Source organism: Elephantulus edwardii, unplaced genomic scaffold (genome assembly GCF_000299155.1).
Source record: "Elephantulus edwardii isolate Elephantulus edwardi_28Jun2011 unplaced genomic scaffold, EleEdw1.0 scaffold00090, whole genome shotgun sequence".
Classification (NCBI taxonomy): Eukaryota; Metazoa; Chordata; class Mammalia; order Macroscelidea; family Macroscelididae; genus Elephantulus; species Elephantulus edwardii.
Window position 1 is genome coordinate 12,173,373 of NW_006399840.1, and position 20,268 is coordinate 12,193,640.

Consider the following 20,268-nt stretch of genomic DNA (forward strand, 5'->3'; position numbering starts at 1 on the left):
TTAGGGCTGTTGTACATAGGGTCGCTATGAGTCGCAAACTACTTGACGGCACATAACAACAACAACAACAACATTTGCATCTTTGTTGAGTTTTTTTTCTAGTCATCCTCTCTCATTGAGAGTGACATGTTGAAGTCTTCTACTCCTATTATGGTGTTATCTATTTCTGTCCCACTTGAATTTCAAAGCCATCTCAGGAACAGGTTTGAGGCCTTGAGCACCAATGAGCATAGACCAAATGAGCTCTGGAAGGATATCAAGAAAATCATCCATTAAGAATGCAAAAGATCCTTACAAAGGATGAAAAAGAGAAAAGACCAAGATGGGTATCAGATGAGACTCTGAGTATTACATTAGAGTGCCGAGAAGCCAAAGCTAAATGAAGAAATCAAGAAATCAAAGAGCTGAATAGAAAATATAAAAGGGAGCTCAGAACGAAAAAAAAAAAAAAGATACTATAATGAAATGTGCATAGAACTGGAGTCAGAAAATCAAAAGGGCCAGACTGCTCAGCATTTCTGAATCTGAAGGAGTTGAAAAACAAATTCAAAGCACAGGTGGCAATACTTAAGGATAGTTTGGGTAGAATGTTGAATTATCCAGGATGTATAAAAAGAAGATGGAAGGAGTACCCAGAGTCACTGTAACAGAAGGAATTTGCTAACACAGAGGGATTTCATGGAATACCATATGAGCAAGATGATGAAAGAGGAAGTTCAAGTTGCTATGAAGGAATTGGCAAAAAACAAGGCTCCAGGAGTTGACTGCATACAAATTGATTTATTTCAACAAACAGATACTGCCCTGGATGTGCTAACTAGGTTGTGCCAGTAAATCTGGAGGACAGCCAGCTGGCCAAATGACTGGAAGAGATTGATATTTGTTCCCATGTGTGACCCAACAGAGTGTGGAAATTATCAAACAATATCATTGATATCGCATGCAAGCAAGATTCTGCTGAAAATTATCCAAAAACTTCTGGAACGATATGTCAACAGAGAACTGCCATATGTGCAGGCTGGATTTAGAAGAGGTCATGGTACTAGGGATATTATAGCTAACGTAAGATGGATCTTGGCAGAAAGCAGAGACTACCAGAAAAATGTCTATCTGTGCTTCATTAACTATGCAAAGGCTTTTGACTGTGTGGATCATAAGAAGCTGTGGTTGACTCTGAGAAGAATGGGAATCCCAGAACATTTGATTGTGCTAATGCAAAACCTATACTTGGACCAAGAGGCAGTCATCATAACAGAGCAGGGAAACACTGGATGCTTTAAAATCAATAAAGGGGTCCATCAGGGATGTATTTTGTCTCCATAACTTTTCAATCTATATGCAGAGCAGTTCATCCGAGATGCTGGGCTGTACGAGGAGGAATGTGGCATCAGGTTTGGTGGAAGAATCATCAACAACCTGCGTTATGCCGATGACACAACCCTGCTCCCTGAAACTGAGGAGGAACTGAAACGCTTGCTGCAGAAGGTCAAGAACTGCAGTCTTCAATATGGATTGAAGTGCAGTATCAAGAAAACAAAGATTCTCACAAAAGGGTCAATTGGCAGCATCAGTATGGATGGTGAAAAGATTGAGATAGTTAACAGTTTTAGTTTGCTTGGCTCTACAGTCAACACTCTTGGTAACAGCAGCCAGGAAATCAGGAGATGAATTATATTGGGAAAGTCAGCTGTGAGCACCTCTCAAGTGTACTGAAGTGCAATGATGTCAGGCTGGAGACTAATGTGTGCCTGATCCAGGCTATAGTCTTTGCAATTACATGCTATGCATCAGAGAGTTGGACAGTGAATAGGGATGATAGACAGATAATTGATGCCTTTAAGTTGTGGTGCTGGAGAAGAGTGTTGAATACACCATGGACTGCTAGGAGAACAAACAGGTTTGTCCTGGAGAGGGTAAAGTCAGAATGTTCCCTGGAGTCAAGGATTCTGAAGCTTCATCTGACATACTTTGGGCATGTTGCAAGGAGGGACTGGTCCTTAGAGAAGGACATCATGTTTGGCAGAGTGGAGGGATGGCACAGTACAGGAAGACCCTCGATGAGATGGATCGATTCTTTGAGTGGAGTGGTGGGAATGAATGTGTTTGAGACAGTGAGGTTGGCACAGGATAGAATGGTGTTTAGGGCTCTTGTACATAGGGTCGCTATGAGTCGTGAACGACTGGATGGCGCATAACAAGAACAATTTATCTCTTCAATTCTGTTAACATTTGCTTTATTTTACAGCTCTAGCTTAAGGTGCATATATACTAATTAAAGTTATGTCCTCTTGTTCTATCATCACTTTAATGATTATGCTCTGACTGTCTTTGTCTCTTATTCTGATAAAAGTCAATTTTATCAGAGATTAATATTTTCACACTTACTTTTTTATTGATTAAAATTTACTTGATAATTTTTTTCAGTTTTATTTTTCATCTGTCTTTATTCCTAGGTGTGTCTCTCATATTGTTGTTGTTAAGTGCCATCAAGTTGTAGGTGACTCATAGCAACCCTATGAACGAAAGTCCTCGACACTTGCATGACTTTCATCCTTTCTCCAGGTTCATAGGGTTTCCAGAGGCAAGCTACTTAAGGAAGTGGATGCCACTCCTGCTTCCTGTCTCTCATAGAGAGCATATTTATGAGTTATGGGTTTTATCCACTTTTCTAATGTTTTTCTCTTCACTAGTGTATTTAAGCTGCTTACATTCAGTGTGATTTTCAATAGGCAAGATTTTATTTTCATAAAGCTACATAAACTAAACCTCCAGTGGATGCCTGGGGCTGTAAGTCAAATAGAATATTGTCCAATTTTTCTCTAATCAGCTGTTCATAAAACAGATCTCTAGGCCATTCTCAGATTATTGCTATTTTTGAGCCCATTGTGTAGTCATTGTGTCACCCTATCTTCTTAAGCTTCCTACTCTTTTCCACCGACCTCCTAACAAGCATTTTGCCTTTCTTTAGGGATTGGCCCTTTCTGATAACATGTCCAAAGTACTAGAGACAATGTCTCACATCATGTTTTCTAAGGAGCATTCATTCTGTCTGTACTTAGTCTAAAACATACTTGCTCTTTCTCCTGGTAGTCCATGCTGTATTTTTTTAACAATATTATGATTAAAAGACATCTATCTTCCTCAATCTTTCTCATGCAGTGTTTAGCTTTTACATGCATATGAGGTGATGGAAACTATCATGGGTTTGGTCATGGACACGTTAGTCCTGAAAGTGACACGTTTGCTTTCTAACACTTTGAATAAATCCTTTGTAGCACATTTGCCTGAGGTAATACCATTTCATCTCTTTACTGTTGATTTCACGTACTATCTCCTGTAATGGCTGATTGCTGACCAATTTTTTTTAGGTACAATTGTTCCATATATTATTTCTATTTTCTTTGATGTGTGTTCTGAATCACTCAATATATTTTCCATAGAATCCTTCAATATTGCAATATTGCTGAACATGGGTTTCCCCCCCAACTTTTGGTTTTCTATATTTATGTCTTTGAATAATTTTTCCATCTAATAATTACTTTTGTGTTTTTGAGCTGAACTTTGAAACTTCATCTTTTATTTCTCTTTAGTGTCTCTGTATTCATGAACAAATTTCAAAGTCTGTCTGATATGGACTTAGTTTGCTCTTTTCTTTCTTTTTAGTCATATTTTACTTGGCAGTGGTGGTGTCCAAGACATCCATATTGCTGAACCTGTAAGCTCAATCCCTGTCACCATGACTACTTTGTTCATCAGCCTATTGGACAATGACAGAAGGGCCTGGCAAAAGTAGCTGACTTGTTTCTACAGAATGTATCATGCTCTCCAATTGACTACTTAGGTTCTCCTCTGCTAAGTCACCCTTTGATGAGAATTCACATGAAGCATACAAATCCTCATTTCTTTGATCCATTTACTAAGGTTTATGCATATGCCTCCTTGTATCCCCATGTGATCAATTTTCTAATGATGTTATTTCCAAGTCCCTGACCATTCAGTCAAATGATTTGTCACAGCCCATTATCCCATTTATAATCTCACATTTGGCCATTTCTCTTTCCAAGCAAAATATACAGTCAGGTAAGCTGGTTGACGCTCTACACATTGGGATGATCTCCCATTAGCACTATAGTTTTGGGAAGGATGTCCCAGAAATGGACTACAGTGCCACTGCTTTCTATTGCTGAGTCGAGTCTGCATAACATGTAAACACCTGTACAGTCTCCAAGAATTTACTCTTTCTAAGGGAGTTTATCACAAGGAGTTTCCCATGAGGTGATTCAAACCCACCAGAGTTCTATGGAAGAAAGATTGGCAATATCCTCCCATGCAATTTACTGCCTCTAAAAACTCATTGGAAAGTCAGCCACGGATCAGTTCTGACTGTATGGTATGCCATAAAAACATAAGGCCAAAGGTGTCATTCGGTAGACAGACTATCTTCTGCAGGTGTGGAGATTTGACAAGAGTGGAGATCATGGGGATTTGGGAGACTCCCCTTTGTAATTTACCTGTGTGTTCAGGTCCAGCTTGAGCTTGATCTCATATATACTTCTATTAAATGGTGAGATGCTGCTGTGGACATTCAATTTTGTGGATAAGACAGCACCCAATTTATAAAGGGTATCTCAAGCTACTTGATGATATCATGGCCCATAGTTAGGTTTTTGTGCTAAACTATGGCTCTGGAGCAAGACAAAGATTTCTCTCAGAAAAGTAGTTATCTTCAAAGGATGGTAGGGCTTCACTGTGATTCACAGATAGAAGATGTACTTAAAAGCTTTGATCAGCACTGGAACATATCAGGAAGTAGCATATGATCAAGAACCAATGTAATGAAGGAAGAATAAATGACACTGAAGGCATTGGCAAGAAATAATGTCCCAGGAATTGATACCAATTGTTGTGTTTCAGGAAACAGATGCAGCTCTGGATATGTATACTAGTTTATGCCAAGACATTTGGAAGAGACGTGCCTGGTCAACACAGTAAAAGATACTCTTATTTGCTTGTATTCCATAAAAGGGGATCCAACAGAGTGTGGAAAGTTTTGAACAATATCATTCATATAATATGCTAGTAAAATCTTGCTAAAATTATTTTTAAATGTATAGAAAATTATATCAACAAGGAACTGTCAGAAATTTAAATTGAATTTAGAAGAGGCTGTGGCACAAGGGATATCACTGTTGCAGAAGATCAAAGATTATAGTCTTCAATATAGATTACATCTCCACATCAAGGCAAAAAAATATTCAACAGGCAACATTAAGATAGGCTTAGAAAAGAAGATTGAAATAATAAATAATTTCATTGTACGTAGGTCCATAATTAACATCCATGTTAACAGAGGTCAGAATCAAAATACCTGCTGCTTTGGGAGAAGCGGCTGTCAAGGACGTCTCCAAAGTGCTAAGAAGCTAGGGTGTAAGTTTAAAGAATAAAGGTGTGCATGATCCAAGCCATGTTGTTGTTGTGGTGTGCCATGGAGTCAGAACTAACTCATAGCTGACCCTCCAGTGGGTTTTCAGAGACAATAAATGGCATGCGAGGAGACTGTCCATTCTCCTCTTGTGAAGCAGCTGGTGAATTTGAACTTTGAACTAGGATTGCAGCACAGCTTCTTACCAATAGTCTCCCAGAGTATTTTCCAATTGTGTCCTATGCACAGAAAAGTTGGGAGGTGAATAGCATAAGAAACAACATATTTGAATTGTGATATTGGAGAAAAGTACCGAATATTTAATATATTTTCCAAAGGACAAAGTCTGTCTTGGATGAAGTGTAACCAGGGTACTGTTTAGAGTCAAGAATGGTGAAACTTTATCCCATATAATTGGGTATGTTGGGAGGAGGAGCAACTCCCTAGAAAAAAAGGAAAATCATACTGGGAAAGGTGGAAGGTCAGAGATATAGAGAAAGACACTCAACAAGATATATTGACACAGTGATGTAAGAATGGGCTAGAGCATATCCCAGATTGAAAGGATGGCGCTGGATAGAGCAACGTTCACATCTCTTGTTCATAGGGTCACCATGTATTTTGGTTGACTCAATGACACCTAGCCAGAACAACTTATTCTTGATCTTAAATTTACTCTTTTTCCCAAATGGTGATTTCTAATTCTGCTTCTCTAACCTTGATATGTTTAGAACTCCTGATTTGATGCTTCAACAGTCTTATGCAGAGCTCCATGTGAGCAAACCACAGGTACCATTAGTTAATCTTGGACAAAATAAAACCCATTATTTCACTCTCCCACTGTGATAAATTAATTTTGAATTTTTCCAACTCTCTTATTACCCTTACTTTTAATCCATTAATGAATCCTGTCAATTCTGCCTTGCAGTTTCTGGAAAATTTGATAGTTTCACCTTCTATTCTGAAAGCTATGCCCTATTTATAAACAATTAAATGTCCTCTACCTTACAGTTAATTCTCAATGTATCTGTCATATTACAATTTCTTTAATTTAGCTTATAAAACTAGAAGCAAGTCCACTCTTCTTGGCTTTCTATTTTAAGATTCTCTATTCTTTCCTCCTAGGACTTCTTTTTTACAGAGACTTTCTTGACTGACTCACAGTGTGGGTTCTCTCTCATCACAGATCCTCTATATCCATTGTTTTAAGTGCATCATTCCTCTCCTGTTTTTCTAATCCATACAATATATCCACTGTTCAGAGATGGTATATATCCCTTATATTCCTAATCTCCTCCTCTTTTTCCTCCAAGTTACAGCTCTCTTCTCTGGACTTATTTTCTCTGATCTAAGCTTCCTTGTTGTTATTGTTGTTAGGTCCCACTGAGTCAAGTATCACTCATAGAGACTCTGTGAATAGAGCACTGAACCATATCCTCCCCTGTGCCATCCTAACCATCTATGATCACTTGAGCCCATTTCTGCAGTCACCATGTCAATCAATTTCATTAAGGGTTTCTTTTCAATTAAGAAATCTTTTTTCACTTTGCTTTTTGTAATACTTTGATTTTTCTGTTGGGGGGATAGTGGATTAAAGAGACAGCACATACTGCAAATTAATGACTATATTCTTCCAGGGATATATTTTCCTTCAGAGATCCAGATTTACTGAACGGAAAGGAAATAACTTACCCTTAAGTTTGATGTTTAGCTGTGTCAGTGTCCAAAGAAGAGTGGCGGGAGAATGTCAGATGGCTATGAATGCTGAATTAGAAATCCCACTCTGGCCATAGCTTTTTAGTGATGTAAGAAGCCTAGTATCTAAGTCTCACGACTGAGAAATTACCGTGAAAGACCTGATATTAAATTGAAAATACTCACATCTGAATAGGATGAAAGTTCTGAGAGAATAATAAAAATGCAACTGGAAAATATCATACCACGAACTTGCCGTGATGACTTTACAATTCTTTATAGCTATAAACCATTTAACGTTCTTCAATAAAAGTTCGGAAAAGGCTGAATAGCATGCAATTTTCTTTGGCAGAAAAGTCTGGTTTAAACACAGTGAAAAGGTTTGTATGGGTTCAAAAGGGGTGACAAAGACACTGTTTTTTGCTATCATTGGCCTACCCTCAACTTTTGTGTCCAAAACAAATGAATTTGAATGGAAGTTGTTAAAAGACCCAAGTAAAAGAGCTCAATTCTTTTTAAAGACATTATTGCTATGCTATCCTCCCCCATTTCAAATCTGTGTTAGGAGATAGAGACCACTTCAACTCAATGAGTCACTTGGACTTCCTGCCCATAACAATTAAACTTCTTGTATAAAACTTGACCTGAACCCTGCCCTTCACTGCTTTATCCTAGCACAAAAACTCCCCTACCTCAAAAACTCAGAGCTTAGCTCTAGTGCTTTACAGCTCACAAATTCAATTTCTTAGCTGATGAGGCCAACTTCATGCTTTTAAAATGAATATTAGATTATTGCAAATTTTCTTTTTCAACATTTTGGATAATATATAAAACGTGTTGTCAGTTCAGCTAGTTCAGCTGCCAGCCTGAAGAACATTACACAAGTCTCTGTATCTTGACAGAGGGAGCATTTGTGAGCCAGCTGACAGATGAAAGGGAAAAGACCAGCAAAACCTCTATCCTCCACCCTGTCCTCCCCACTCCCAACATCCTACGTCTGAGAAATGGAAAGAAGGAAAGAAAAAACTACTCCAATAAATATAGCCCAGAAATATAGATATATATTATCTATTTAGCTGGTCTTCCTACTGGACAGACTAAGTGTGCTGCTAACCCAGAAGCTGCGCATTTTAGGGGATTTGAACCTACCAAAGGCTTTGTGAAAGTAAAGTGAGCAATTTCTTCCTGATAGCTTCAGAAAATCATTGGAGAGTTGTTAAGAGTCCATTGCAATTCCACAGGAATGAGTTGAGTCACAGAAGCCAACTGCAATGTTACAGTTAAACAGTTAAAATGCATTTTGCTAATTTATTATAAACAGCTGGATAGCTTTCCCTCCCCTCCTTTCAAGTGCTGTTGATCTTGTGCCATATTTTGCATACAGTTCCTAATAGCATTAGCTCATTTTCACTCCAGTTTTAAGATTAGCTCATCCAGAGTATGTTTGGCAGGTTGAAGTTAAGTGTTAAGTACATCTTAATTATGTTCACAACTAGAACAAGTAATTACCAAACTTGATCTTTTGCTCTAAGGATTTAGAGCTGCATACCAGAAGGTACTGCTGGAGTTTGGTTTCTTCTTATGGTTGGTTTTGATAGCAGTTAGGGTGAGTGGAAAGGGATAGTTTTGAATTACTTCCTTTCATTTCCAATGGTTTCTGAGGCCCATCCTCTTCCTGGAATGTATATTTAACATCAAGAGAATGCAGGTTCCCTTTCTATCCATTTTATCATAACAAATGTCTCTAATATTCTGATACCAACATCTTTTCTTCTGTTTTAAGACAACTGATGCAGGTTTACACTCTACCCAAACATAACTCTCCACACATCCTAATCAGGACTCAGAATTCAATTTTGAAAAATCAAATTGAATTTAAATAAACCAAGCCAAGTACATGGAACATTGTTGCTCCTATCCTTTATTTAGTCCCACTGTTTATAATTACAGATATCTGTATCATCTGCCTCTGAATCACCAACTACTTTTACATTATAATGCAATGATCACAAATCATAAAATTATGAAACAAATAATTTATGATTTAAACCCTGAGGATAAGTTATAAAAATAACAAGTAAACATCTCTGTTCTGTATAAATCTCAATATTACAGAAAGCTACCTTACTGTGAGACAATTGTTTCATGCTGATAAGATATGACATTGTCTATAGTTTCTCCACGTACACATTTTGAATCTTCACCTCTGATTATGTTCCTGTCTCATAGGTTATTCTGGTGCAATGGATTGGGCCCAACCCTGAACTACTGGTAGCAGGCAAGACCGGCAGGAGCAAAATAGAGGAATCCCAAGCTTGTGCTCTTTTACTGAGAATAACCCTGAAGCAATTAGCCTTTATAACAGCATATCTCAAGTTCTCCAAAGACCCAATGCTATCATCACACTTTTGACCTATATCAGAGCCTCACATAAGTGATCTACTAAGTGTGCATTCCAAAACTTCTTTTTGAATGCAAAGATCTGAAAACGAAAAATGGGACAACATTGCAATTGTTAATGCTAACCCTGACACCCTGTTGATAATTGAGTGTACTATGGTTTTACCTGTTGATAATTGAGTGTACTATGGTTTTATCTTTATGCCTTGGTATGATTACTTTCCGATAAACTCAGTATTCATGCACTATAAACTTCAGCCTTTCTCTAATTGTTGTTAAAGTAATTACACAAAGCAAACACTAGTGATTTATATAGTCTTTACCAGTGGTTTGTAAGCTCTGGTGGCACAGTCTACGAGATTTGTGCTATTTATGCAAAAGCCGTACATCTCTGGCAAATCTAATTCACCAGCCAGACCACAAGATAAAATACACATTCTCTTCTCTTAAGAGTTACATTCCTTGGGAAACACAATCAATAGCTTGATACCAGCTGTAAGCGAGCAGAAGAAGCATTGAACTGGGAAAAGACTTTAATCAAAGATATCTCCAAATTGTTGAGGACCAATGATGTCCATTTGAGGACTAAGGAACTACCTGATTCACATCATGGTCTTTTGAATCACTTTCTATGCATCAGAGAACTAGACAATGAATAAGAATTACAGAAGAAAAATTGAGACCTTTATGAACTGTGCTTTTAGAGAAGAGTACTGAATATCTCATGGACTGTCAAAAGAGCAAATAGATACGTCTTGGAGAAGGTGAAGCTCCAGTGCTTCTTGGAGGCAAAGTTGATAAACCTTGGGGCATGATTCTAGGAGAGGCTATTCTTTGGAGAAGGACATTATTCTTGGAAAGGTGGACACCTCAGGTCATTCCTTCTAAGGAGGAAGAAACATAAACACACCCCTGAAGACCCTTTCACCTGCTTTGCTTGATGTCAAGGTACTGAGCTTCTGTGTAGCATGCACAATCCTATATTCTGCATGCATGCCTTAGCTGGTTCCCTTGAAAATGGGGGGGCAGCAGGGGGGTTTTCTGGTGGTTTAGTGGTATAAAGTTGTCCTGTCAGATCAAAGTTATCTCATTCAAATTACCAGCTGCTACATGTCCAGTCTCCTCTGGCAGGATTTACTGCCTCTGAAAACCCACTGGAGAATCCTCTATGAGTAATTTCTATCTCTAAGATACATGGAAATATGCAAAAGCTGGTAAATTTCCTCAATTTCTTCATCTCTGTGTTTCATGGATGGTGTATATATTTGAATAAATAGTTGAATAAAAGATCCTCCCTGGAGGTGTATGGATAGTAGTATCCTGTCATTTTCAACATTTCACCTCTGAAGAAATGTTAACATTTTCTTTTTGACTAGAATTGAAATACCATTCCTGTTCAATTAGTCATTCCTCTTGTAAATATTTCATTTAAAAGAAATATAAAGATTCCAGACTCCTAGTTCAATACCTTCCCTGTCTCATCATGCTATTTTGAGTTTACTATAAAATTTGGATGAAGGAAAAAGCTAATGAACAGTTATGAAAATAATTTCTTTCTTTACCTGATTGAAAAAGTCAAGGAAAAGAAAATGTCAACTATTGGTGATAGTAGTGGTGTTATGTGTTCATGAGTCATCTGTGACTCATAGTGACCCTATGTACTCTGAAGCTTGTCCTCTCCTGAACCACTTTCATTGATTAAAGCACACCTACCCCCCAATATCCCAGTTATAGTGTAAATCCATATTATCCATAGTATCTGGGCTTTCCTTTGATGTCCCTTCACCCTTCTGAGCATGATGTCCTTCCCCAAGGACTGGGCCCTCCTGGCCATGTGCCCAAACAATGTAAGAAGAAGTTTCAAAATCCTTGCCTCCAAGGAGCAGTGTGGTTTCACCCTCTCCAGGTCAGAAATGTTCGTTCTCCTGGTGGTTCACAGTTTGTACAATACTCTTCTTCTTCTATCATCCTTAGTTATTGTATACATTTGAGATGTATATTGTGAAACTCGTGGCCTTGATCAGGCACACCTTAGTTTACGAACTGATTTTGTTGCTCTTCAGTACTCTAGAGTGGTCTCTGACAGCCAATTTTCCCAATGCAATTTGTCTTTTGATTTACAGACTGCTGGTGCTAGGGGTGTTGATTGTGGAACCAAGGAAGCTGAATTTACCAATAATTTCAACCTCTTCTCCATCCATCATGAAGCTGTTAATTGTCCCAGTGGTGAGAATCTTTGTTTTCTTGATGTTGAGCTTCAATTCAAATTTTAGACTATAGTCTTAGACACTCTGCAGCAAACATTTCATGTCCTCCTCAGTTTCAGCATGCAAGGTTACGCCATCTGCATAAGATAGGTTGTTGATAAATCTTCCCTCAGTCCTTATGCCACACTCTTTTTCATAAAGTCCAGCCTCTAAAATTATCTGTTCTGCATGTCAATTGTAAAGGTATTGAGATAAGATGCATCCTTGACACACTCCTTTCCTGATCCTGAATCATGCTTCTTTGCTCTGTTCTGACTACTGCTTCCTGATCCAAATATAGGTTTTTCATGAGCACAATCAGGTGTTCTGGGATCCCTATTTTTCTTGAGGTTAGTCACAAATTGTTGTGATCCGCACAGTCAAATGCCTTTGCATAGTCAATGAAACACAAATAGATATTCCTCTGGTACTCCCTGTTTTCAGCCAAGATCTATCTGACGTTGGCTATGATGTCCCTAGTGTCATGACCTCTTCTAAACCCAGGCTGTACATATGGCAGTTCTCTGCTGATGTACTGTTCCAGTCATTTATGGATAATCTTCAGCAGAATCTTGCTGGCGTGTGATACTAGTGATATCACTGGATAATTTCCACACTCTATTGGGCTACCTTCTTTTGGAATGGAAATACAGATCTCTTCCAGTCAGTTGGCCAAGTAATTATTCCCCAAATTTCTTGAGATAACCTGATGAGTATATCCGGAGCAGCATCTGTGTATTGAAATATGTCAGTTGATATCCTATCAATTCCTGGGAACTTATTTTGTACCAATTCCTTCAGAGGAGCTTAAACTTCCTTCTTCATCATCATAGACTCTTTATCATATGTTATTTCATGAGATTCTTCTGTGTTAACCAATTCTTTTAGGTATAGTGCTTCTGTGTACTCCTTCCATCTTCTTTTGATGCTTCCTGGGTCATTAAATATTCTCCCTTCAGCATCATTAAGTATTGCAACTCAAGACTTGAATTTGCTCTTTGGTTCTTTCAGCTTAAGAAATGCCAAGAAAGTTTGGCCCTTTTGATTTTCCTACTCCAGATCCTTGTACATTTCATTATTAAATTTTGTTTTGTCTTCTGATGCTGCATTTTGAAATCTTCTATTCAGCTCATTAACTTATTGATTTCTTCCCTTTGCTTCGGTTTTCTGGTTTCATAGTTCAATACTCAGAGCCTCTTCTGACATCCATGTTGGTCTTTTCTTCTTCCTCTGTCTTTGTATTGACTTTTTGCATTATTCATTAATGATATTCTTGGTATCTTCCACATCTCATCTGGTCTTCATTCATTCATGTTCAAGGTTTCAAACCTGTTCATTAGATGATCTTTAAATTCTGATGGGATAGACTCAAGGTCAAGCTTTCGTTTTTGCGGATTTGATTGGACTTTTTATAGCTTCATTTTGAAATTTCATATGAGTAGTTGGTGGTCTGTTCCTTAATCAGCACCGGGCCTAGTTTTCACAGCTGATAGTGAGTTTCTCCAACGATTTCTTCCAAAGTTGGAGTCAATCCGATTCCTGTATAGACCATAAGGTTAAGTCAATGTGCATAGTCACCATTTATGTTTCCTAAAGAAAGTGATTACAATTAATAGGCCACTGATTGTACAGAACTCCCTCATTCTGCCTCCAGATTCATTTCTGCCACTACATCCACGTTTTCTGACTACTGATACTTCTTCCTTATTCCCAACTTTTGCATTCCAATCACCCATTGTTTTCAAAGTGTCTTAGTTGCATGTTTGATCACTTTCTGATTGTAGAAGTTGGTAAAAGTCACCTATTTCCTCATCTTTGGCCTTGGCTGTTGTTGTTATGTGCTGTCAGGTTGAGCACAACTCACAGCGACCCTATGAACAAAAGTTCTGAACCCTGTTCTAGCCTGTGCCATCCTTACATTTCCTGACACACCATTGCAGCAGTCACCATGTCAATCCACCTGGTTGAGAGTCTTCCTCTCCTTCTCTGGCCCTCCACCCTTAACAGCATCACGCTATTCTCCAAAGAACAGCACAGCCTAGCAGTGTCATCCACAACTTGTCATGATCCACACAAATCCCTTTGAATAGTCAATATAGCAGAAATAGACATTTTTCTAGTATTCCTTTCTTTCAGCCAGGATCCATCTGACGTCAGTAATGATACCGCTGGTGCTGCAGTCTTTTCTAAATCCTGCTTAAACTTCTAGTAGTGCCTTATCTATGTTCCAACTGTTCCAACTGGGTTTGAATGATCTTCAGCAGTATTTTGCTTGCATGTGATATCAATGAAACTGTGAGATAATTTCCACATTCAGTTAAATCACCTTTCTTGGGAGTGGGAACAAATGTGGACCTCTTGCAGCAGTTGGATCCTGGAGGGTAAGTATTTTTTATTTACTTGAAAGCTGGGTGTGAACTCTTTGGGTGCTTCTGATTGTGTTAGAAATCAATTGTAAGGTGATTGGCTGTTTCTGATTTCGTTTGCAGTCAGCTGTGGTTGGGAAGTCTCTTGTTTAGGCAAACAGGATCTGATGGGCAGTGCTTTGTATTTAAAAATAGGTTAGGTCCTGCCAGAGGGTGAGCCTCCAGCTTGGAGTAGTTGGATCCTGGAGGGTAAGTGGTATTGATTTATGTGAAAACTGGGTATAAACTGTTTGGATATTTTTTGGGGAGGAATGGCTTTTTATCTTGGTTTTGGGAGGGGGGAGGTTGGCCCTGGTTGTTGGTATATATATTTAAATGATAGTGGTTTAATATATTTTCCTTGTATTCATATGGATATTATCCTGTCACCCACAACATTGTATTTCAAGATGGATCTAGAAATTATCTTTTTAACTTTAAGAAAACATATGATAATCTGATTCAAAATGTCCCACGCCAATCCATTTCATTTTGTCTATGTCTAACTGGAGAAAAATAAGGTTAGATCATTGACTGAACTTTGAGGAGAAGTGGAATTTTTCAAGTTCTCCAAGCTTAAATGTGAGGAAAATTAATTAAAAATGTCAAATTTTTTAAGTTCATTTATTATAATTTGAGCTGATGTTTATAAACATACTGGTTTTTCATGCAATCATTTATAAGCATTTTGCTTCAAAATATTCCTCAAAATTAATGAATGTAATTAACAAAATTTTATAATTATTTTCTTTAAAAACTTGGTTTTGTTTGGCTGGGGAGAATATAGTTACATCATTGGAGATGGGATGATGAACTAGTCGGATCAAGCAAGATTCCTTTCTACTATATGGACATGAAAAGACAGGAAAGCCATTCATTTACAATAGTTTTTTTTTTTAATTTACTATTAATATCAATGAAAATTTACAGGGAATTTGGGTTTCCATTCATTCATTCATTCACTGTTGCACTTTTCTCCCTTCCTAACCCTCCCCTCTAGTACACTACCCTCTTCGAAAAGTAAAAGAAAAATTCTTTCATTATTTTATGAACCCTCCCCCAGGCCCCCTCCACTATTCAGCCTTTGCTCTGGGTTCCTGTCATGACAAAAATTCCTTATCACATATCCCTTACCTCATCTGTTTCAATGCAGTATACATTACTGAACCCATCTTTCTCAGACTCTCTACAACCCTGAGGTCAGTCCTGTTTTGCAACAGTGGCACCATGCAGTATTTGTCCTTTTGTGACTGAAGTACTTCACTCAGCATAATGTCCTCCAGGGTCACCCATTTTGAATAATATTTCATGTACAATAATTTAAGCAACCTGACACCCAGGGGACATTATTTAGAGGAAAGTCAGGCACAAAGTAGAATGAAGGTAAGCATAGTTAAACAGAAACATAAGCAACATCATATACAGTTCCCAGCTGGGCTCAAGTCCCACAGTAAGAGAAGAAAAAAAAGAAAGCATAAAAACTACCAGTATTAGATAACCCTCTAGGAGAAAAGAGGGCCTCATATTCACAGTGTTAGCAAATAATCAGTTGAGAAAACTTAGACATAAGTGGATAGAAAATTCTTAAGTCCTTGGCACAAACTCTCACCAGTCTCACCTCCCACCTCAAATAAATGAATGCTATCTTAGGCCCACAGAGTTGACTCAGGAGCAGGACCTCAGTAAAACCAATGACTTTGACTCTGAGAATGTCAGCACTTGTACAGTGAGTGGGGCTTTGTATATGATAGAAAAAACTGCTTCTGACTAAAAAACTGCATCTACTGACATCGACTGGGACTGTGACACCTTCAAGGCATATCCCCAACTTAAGATCCTATGAATCCAGAAATACTGACTGGCTAGCTTGACTAATGAATAAACACCATCATATGTCAACTGCCTATTAAGTTTCTGAAAACGTCTCTTTTAGTCTCACCTTATGGCTGGCCATGTCCATCACCAGCCAAATAACCTTGAATTGCACTGATCTGAACAGCAAAATGAGTACTCAGAGGTTAGTCCATAGAAACTTAAGAAAACATATTGAAAAAGAAGAAGGAATTTACATCAACTCTTTAACCTAACATCTCCAATAAGTAGAAATAAATAGAAAAAGAAGAGCATAGGTAAACAGAAACATAAGCAACATCATATGCAGCTGGGCTCAAGTCCCAAAATAAGAGAAGAAAAAAAAAGGAAAGAAACAAACGAACCAGTATTGGGTGAACCTCTACGAGAAAAGAGGGCCTCATATCCACACTGCTAGCAAATGACCAGTTGAGAAAACTTCCACCTAAATGGATAGATATTTCTTAACCTCTTCTGTTGATAATGTTATGTACTGTCAAGTCAGAACCAACTTACAGCTGATCCGCTAATGAGATTTCAAACGCAGTAAATGACACAGGAGGAAATTGCTCTTCTTTCTCCCACGGGACAGATGGTCTGTTAGAACTACTTGTTAGTGCTACGTGGATTGGCCATGTAACTTCTTAGCACTAAGCCACAGATCTGCCTCTACAATCGTCAGAAGAAAGAAAATCATAAAGAAAAGAAAAAGAAAATGAATGGAAAAAGAAACATACAGACAACTGAAACTATCAGCAAGACCAGGAATTGGTTATGTTGAAAGAGTCCATTAAATTAACAAACCACCAGCAAGCCTAATAAAATAAAAAGGGGGAAAGAGATACAAATAACTTCAACAAAATAGTAAATGGACAATGCCATAACAAGACCAACAGAAATAAAAAAGATAATAAAAATTATTATAGAAAACTCTATTCTGAAAATCTTGAGGAAATGAACAAATACTTAAAAATTTACACACTCCATAAACTGACACAAATGGAAGTAGAACTCTTGAACAGTCCCATCACAAAAAAAATTAAAAGATAATTAAAACACTCCTAACAGAAACTCCCCCACCCCGCTCCAGTCTAGAGAGCTTCCCCAATAAATTCCACTAAATATTCAGAGTAAAACTGTCACCAAATTATTTCAGAATACAGAAAAAGAAGAAGGAACCCTCCCAGATTGATTCTATGAAGCAAACATAACTCTGATAACAAAAAACAAAAACAAAACAAAACAAAACCCCAACCAAACCAAACCCCCCCACCACAAAAAGCAATAAAGGAAAAACTAAAAAGGAAAACGAGATCAACATCCCTCATGAACATAGACACAAATTCCTACCCTGTAGGATCCAACAGCATATAAAAGAATGGGAGAAGAGGCAGAGAGAAGAGAGAACCAATGGATGAGTAAGGTGAAGGGAAAGAGAAGAAACAGCAGCATGGTTTTGACATGAAGATGGGAATAATGTTATTGTAAAATTGTAATTGATGTTATAAAACAAGTAAATATAAATGATTGAATAAAAACAGAAAAAAAATACAGCCTTGGGAGCTAGATGGAGGGTCAATGTGAGTCAGAGTTGACTTAACTATAATAACTGGACTTGTAAGGGTTTAATAAAGCCAAGAGCCAATCTAAATTCCTGTTCCTAAGGATTCCATAGCTGAGTGTAGGAAGCAGGGAAGTTGAAAAGATAGATTTTAATTACATGCAATATGAGTAAGAACCCACAAAATGACTTGAAAGCTGAAAGGAAGAGCTGATTAGCTTTGTTGTGAGTGAGCAAAATCTCCTTACAGAGGAATGGAAGTTTGTAAAATAAGTGGAGATGGAGACATTAAAGACAGAGGAAACAACATGTGTAAAGACATGTAGTCAAACATTTCCTATCTTTGGGGAATGGGGAGAGAGCTGGTGTGGCTACAAGTAGGGTTATATGGGATGGAATGGCATTAGCCTAGGCTGAAGAAATGGAAAAGACCCAGTGGCTCCTTGGCTCTTTTGTCTCTTTCCCTTCTCTATCTCAAAGCCAAAGTATCCATTCATTGCTGGCCCAGGAACATGGATTTAATCTTTTCAACTTAAAAAAAAAAAAGAAAGAAAAATGGAGAAAGGCTACAAGCCAAGTCAAAACCTTCTCAATAGCCAGTATTGAATTTTGCATGTGAAAGCCTGCATGCTTTTTAAATTTGAGTCGCTCAACTTTTAGGTAATCTTCTATTTTTAATCTGCTTGCTAAAATCAGTCATTCTTCATCCCATATCCCATTTCTCTAGTTCTTAAAAAAAAAGGATAAATGTCATTTGATGTTCCTTTGTGAAATTCCAATAGATATTCTTCTGAGATTCAGAAATAGAATTAAGATGGGTGTTGAAAAAACAAATCATGTATTGAAAGATTTACGAATACTCTTTACCCACACAAGTAGTGAAAACTTGTTTCTCTCCCTCAGAGCAACCAGGCAGGTTCTATTATCCCTCCACTTGGGACAATTTAATTTCTTACTCTATTTTGTCCAAGCATGACTGCATGTCTTTCGATTATAAAAGGTATTCCAATGCTGTGATGACAGTGAAAATTACATAATTGTAACACCAGATGATACTCACTAGATTTCTTATTTAGGAAACTTTTGAAGTTGTTTTTCAGGAGATAGGAAGAGTTTACTGAGTTTATGGGATTCTTTTACAAAGCACTGGGAACTTTGAAGAGAAAAATAAACCATCCCTCTCCTACTAGTAGATACTAAGTTATTTATTAGAAAAGAATTGAACTGTGTTAGGAATTAAAGAATTAGGGACCAGATAGGCTTAAGAATTAAGTTAAAGGCCATGACTAGTGTTAACATTTATGGTCAACAACTTCCCCTTACTAGTGGCCCATATTAAAGTAGATCCATAGAGAAAACCAGTTATTTTGTTTCATTTTCTTGACTTTTCCCCAGTCTATAAAGAAAATAGTCAAAACTGGATCAAAACACTCAACAAAGCATTGTTTCCAACTCCAAAGCTACTCATAACTGACATTCTATTGTGTTTCAAAGGCTACAAATAACACCAGAGGAGCTTTTCATCTGTCTCTCATGGAATTGCTGATGGCTTTAAATGACCAAAGAGGCATTTGACTTACAAGAACTTATTTTGGAAGTTGACTGTCAGAACTTTCTATTGAGACATTTCTGAACAGACTGAAACCCACAGCGTTTCTATGAATATCCTGCCACATAATAGCACCATCCATGCAGTTTATCATTCATATAAGATTAATTTACTGAGTAAATACTCTGTACCAAGTGCATACATAATCAAAATAATATAAACTTGAAATTTTAGAGGTAGGCAGCAATAATTTTATTTACAGAAAATAATTGAAGCAGAGAAGTTACTAAGTGGTCAGCTCAAGTTCAAAGAACCAATAAACACAAAGCCATTACTATGACTACTGGCTGCTGTTTATGGAACAAGTTTTAGTTGATACACATGGTATGCATGGCATATTTTTATTTTAAAATAAATATGAGAATTTTCTGCATTATCAACAGAAATAACTAGTTTTATTTAAAAGGGAAATGGATGCAGTCTACAAATATAGTAATTTTGATCCTGAACAATTTCCTTAAGAAAATAGGATTTTCACAGCTACTTCTAGGAAATTGACAATCCTGACGTTGATTTTGTTTCTGTGTTTTGCCTAATAAAAATTACTCTTGCCTTCATTTAAATCAATGATGTTATCTATTGGCCCAGTGGTGAGGATTTTTGTTTTCTTTATGTTGAGATGCAGTCCATATTGAGGACTGTAGTATTTGTTTTCCTCATTTTCATCTATCAGTGTTGTTTTCTCTGCATAGCACAGATTGTTGGTCTTCCAACCCTAATACTAAATTCTTCTTCATAAAGTCCAGCTTCTTGAATGATTTGTTCAACATACAGATTGAATAGGTATGGAGAAAGGATACTACCCTAATGCACACCTTTCTTTTTTTTTTTTCACATTTTATCAGCACTTTTATTTTTTTTCCACCTTTGTTTTTGTTTGTTTGTTTGTTTGTTTTATTAAATTTTATTAGTTTTAATGAACATTTACAGAGATTTTGGGTTTTCATTCATTCATTGTTGCACTGTTTCTCCACCCTCATCCCCAGTTTGTTCTTCTTCCCCCCCAATGTCTGTTTTAATTGTCCAGTTGCCACAGTGCTTGTCAAAGCCAGTTCTGATTAATCTCCTTTGTCAGTGTG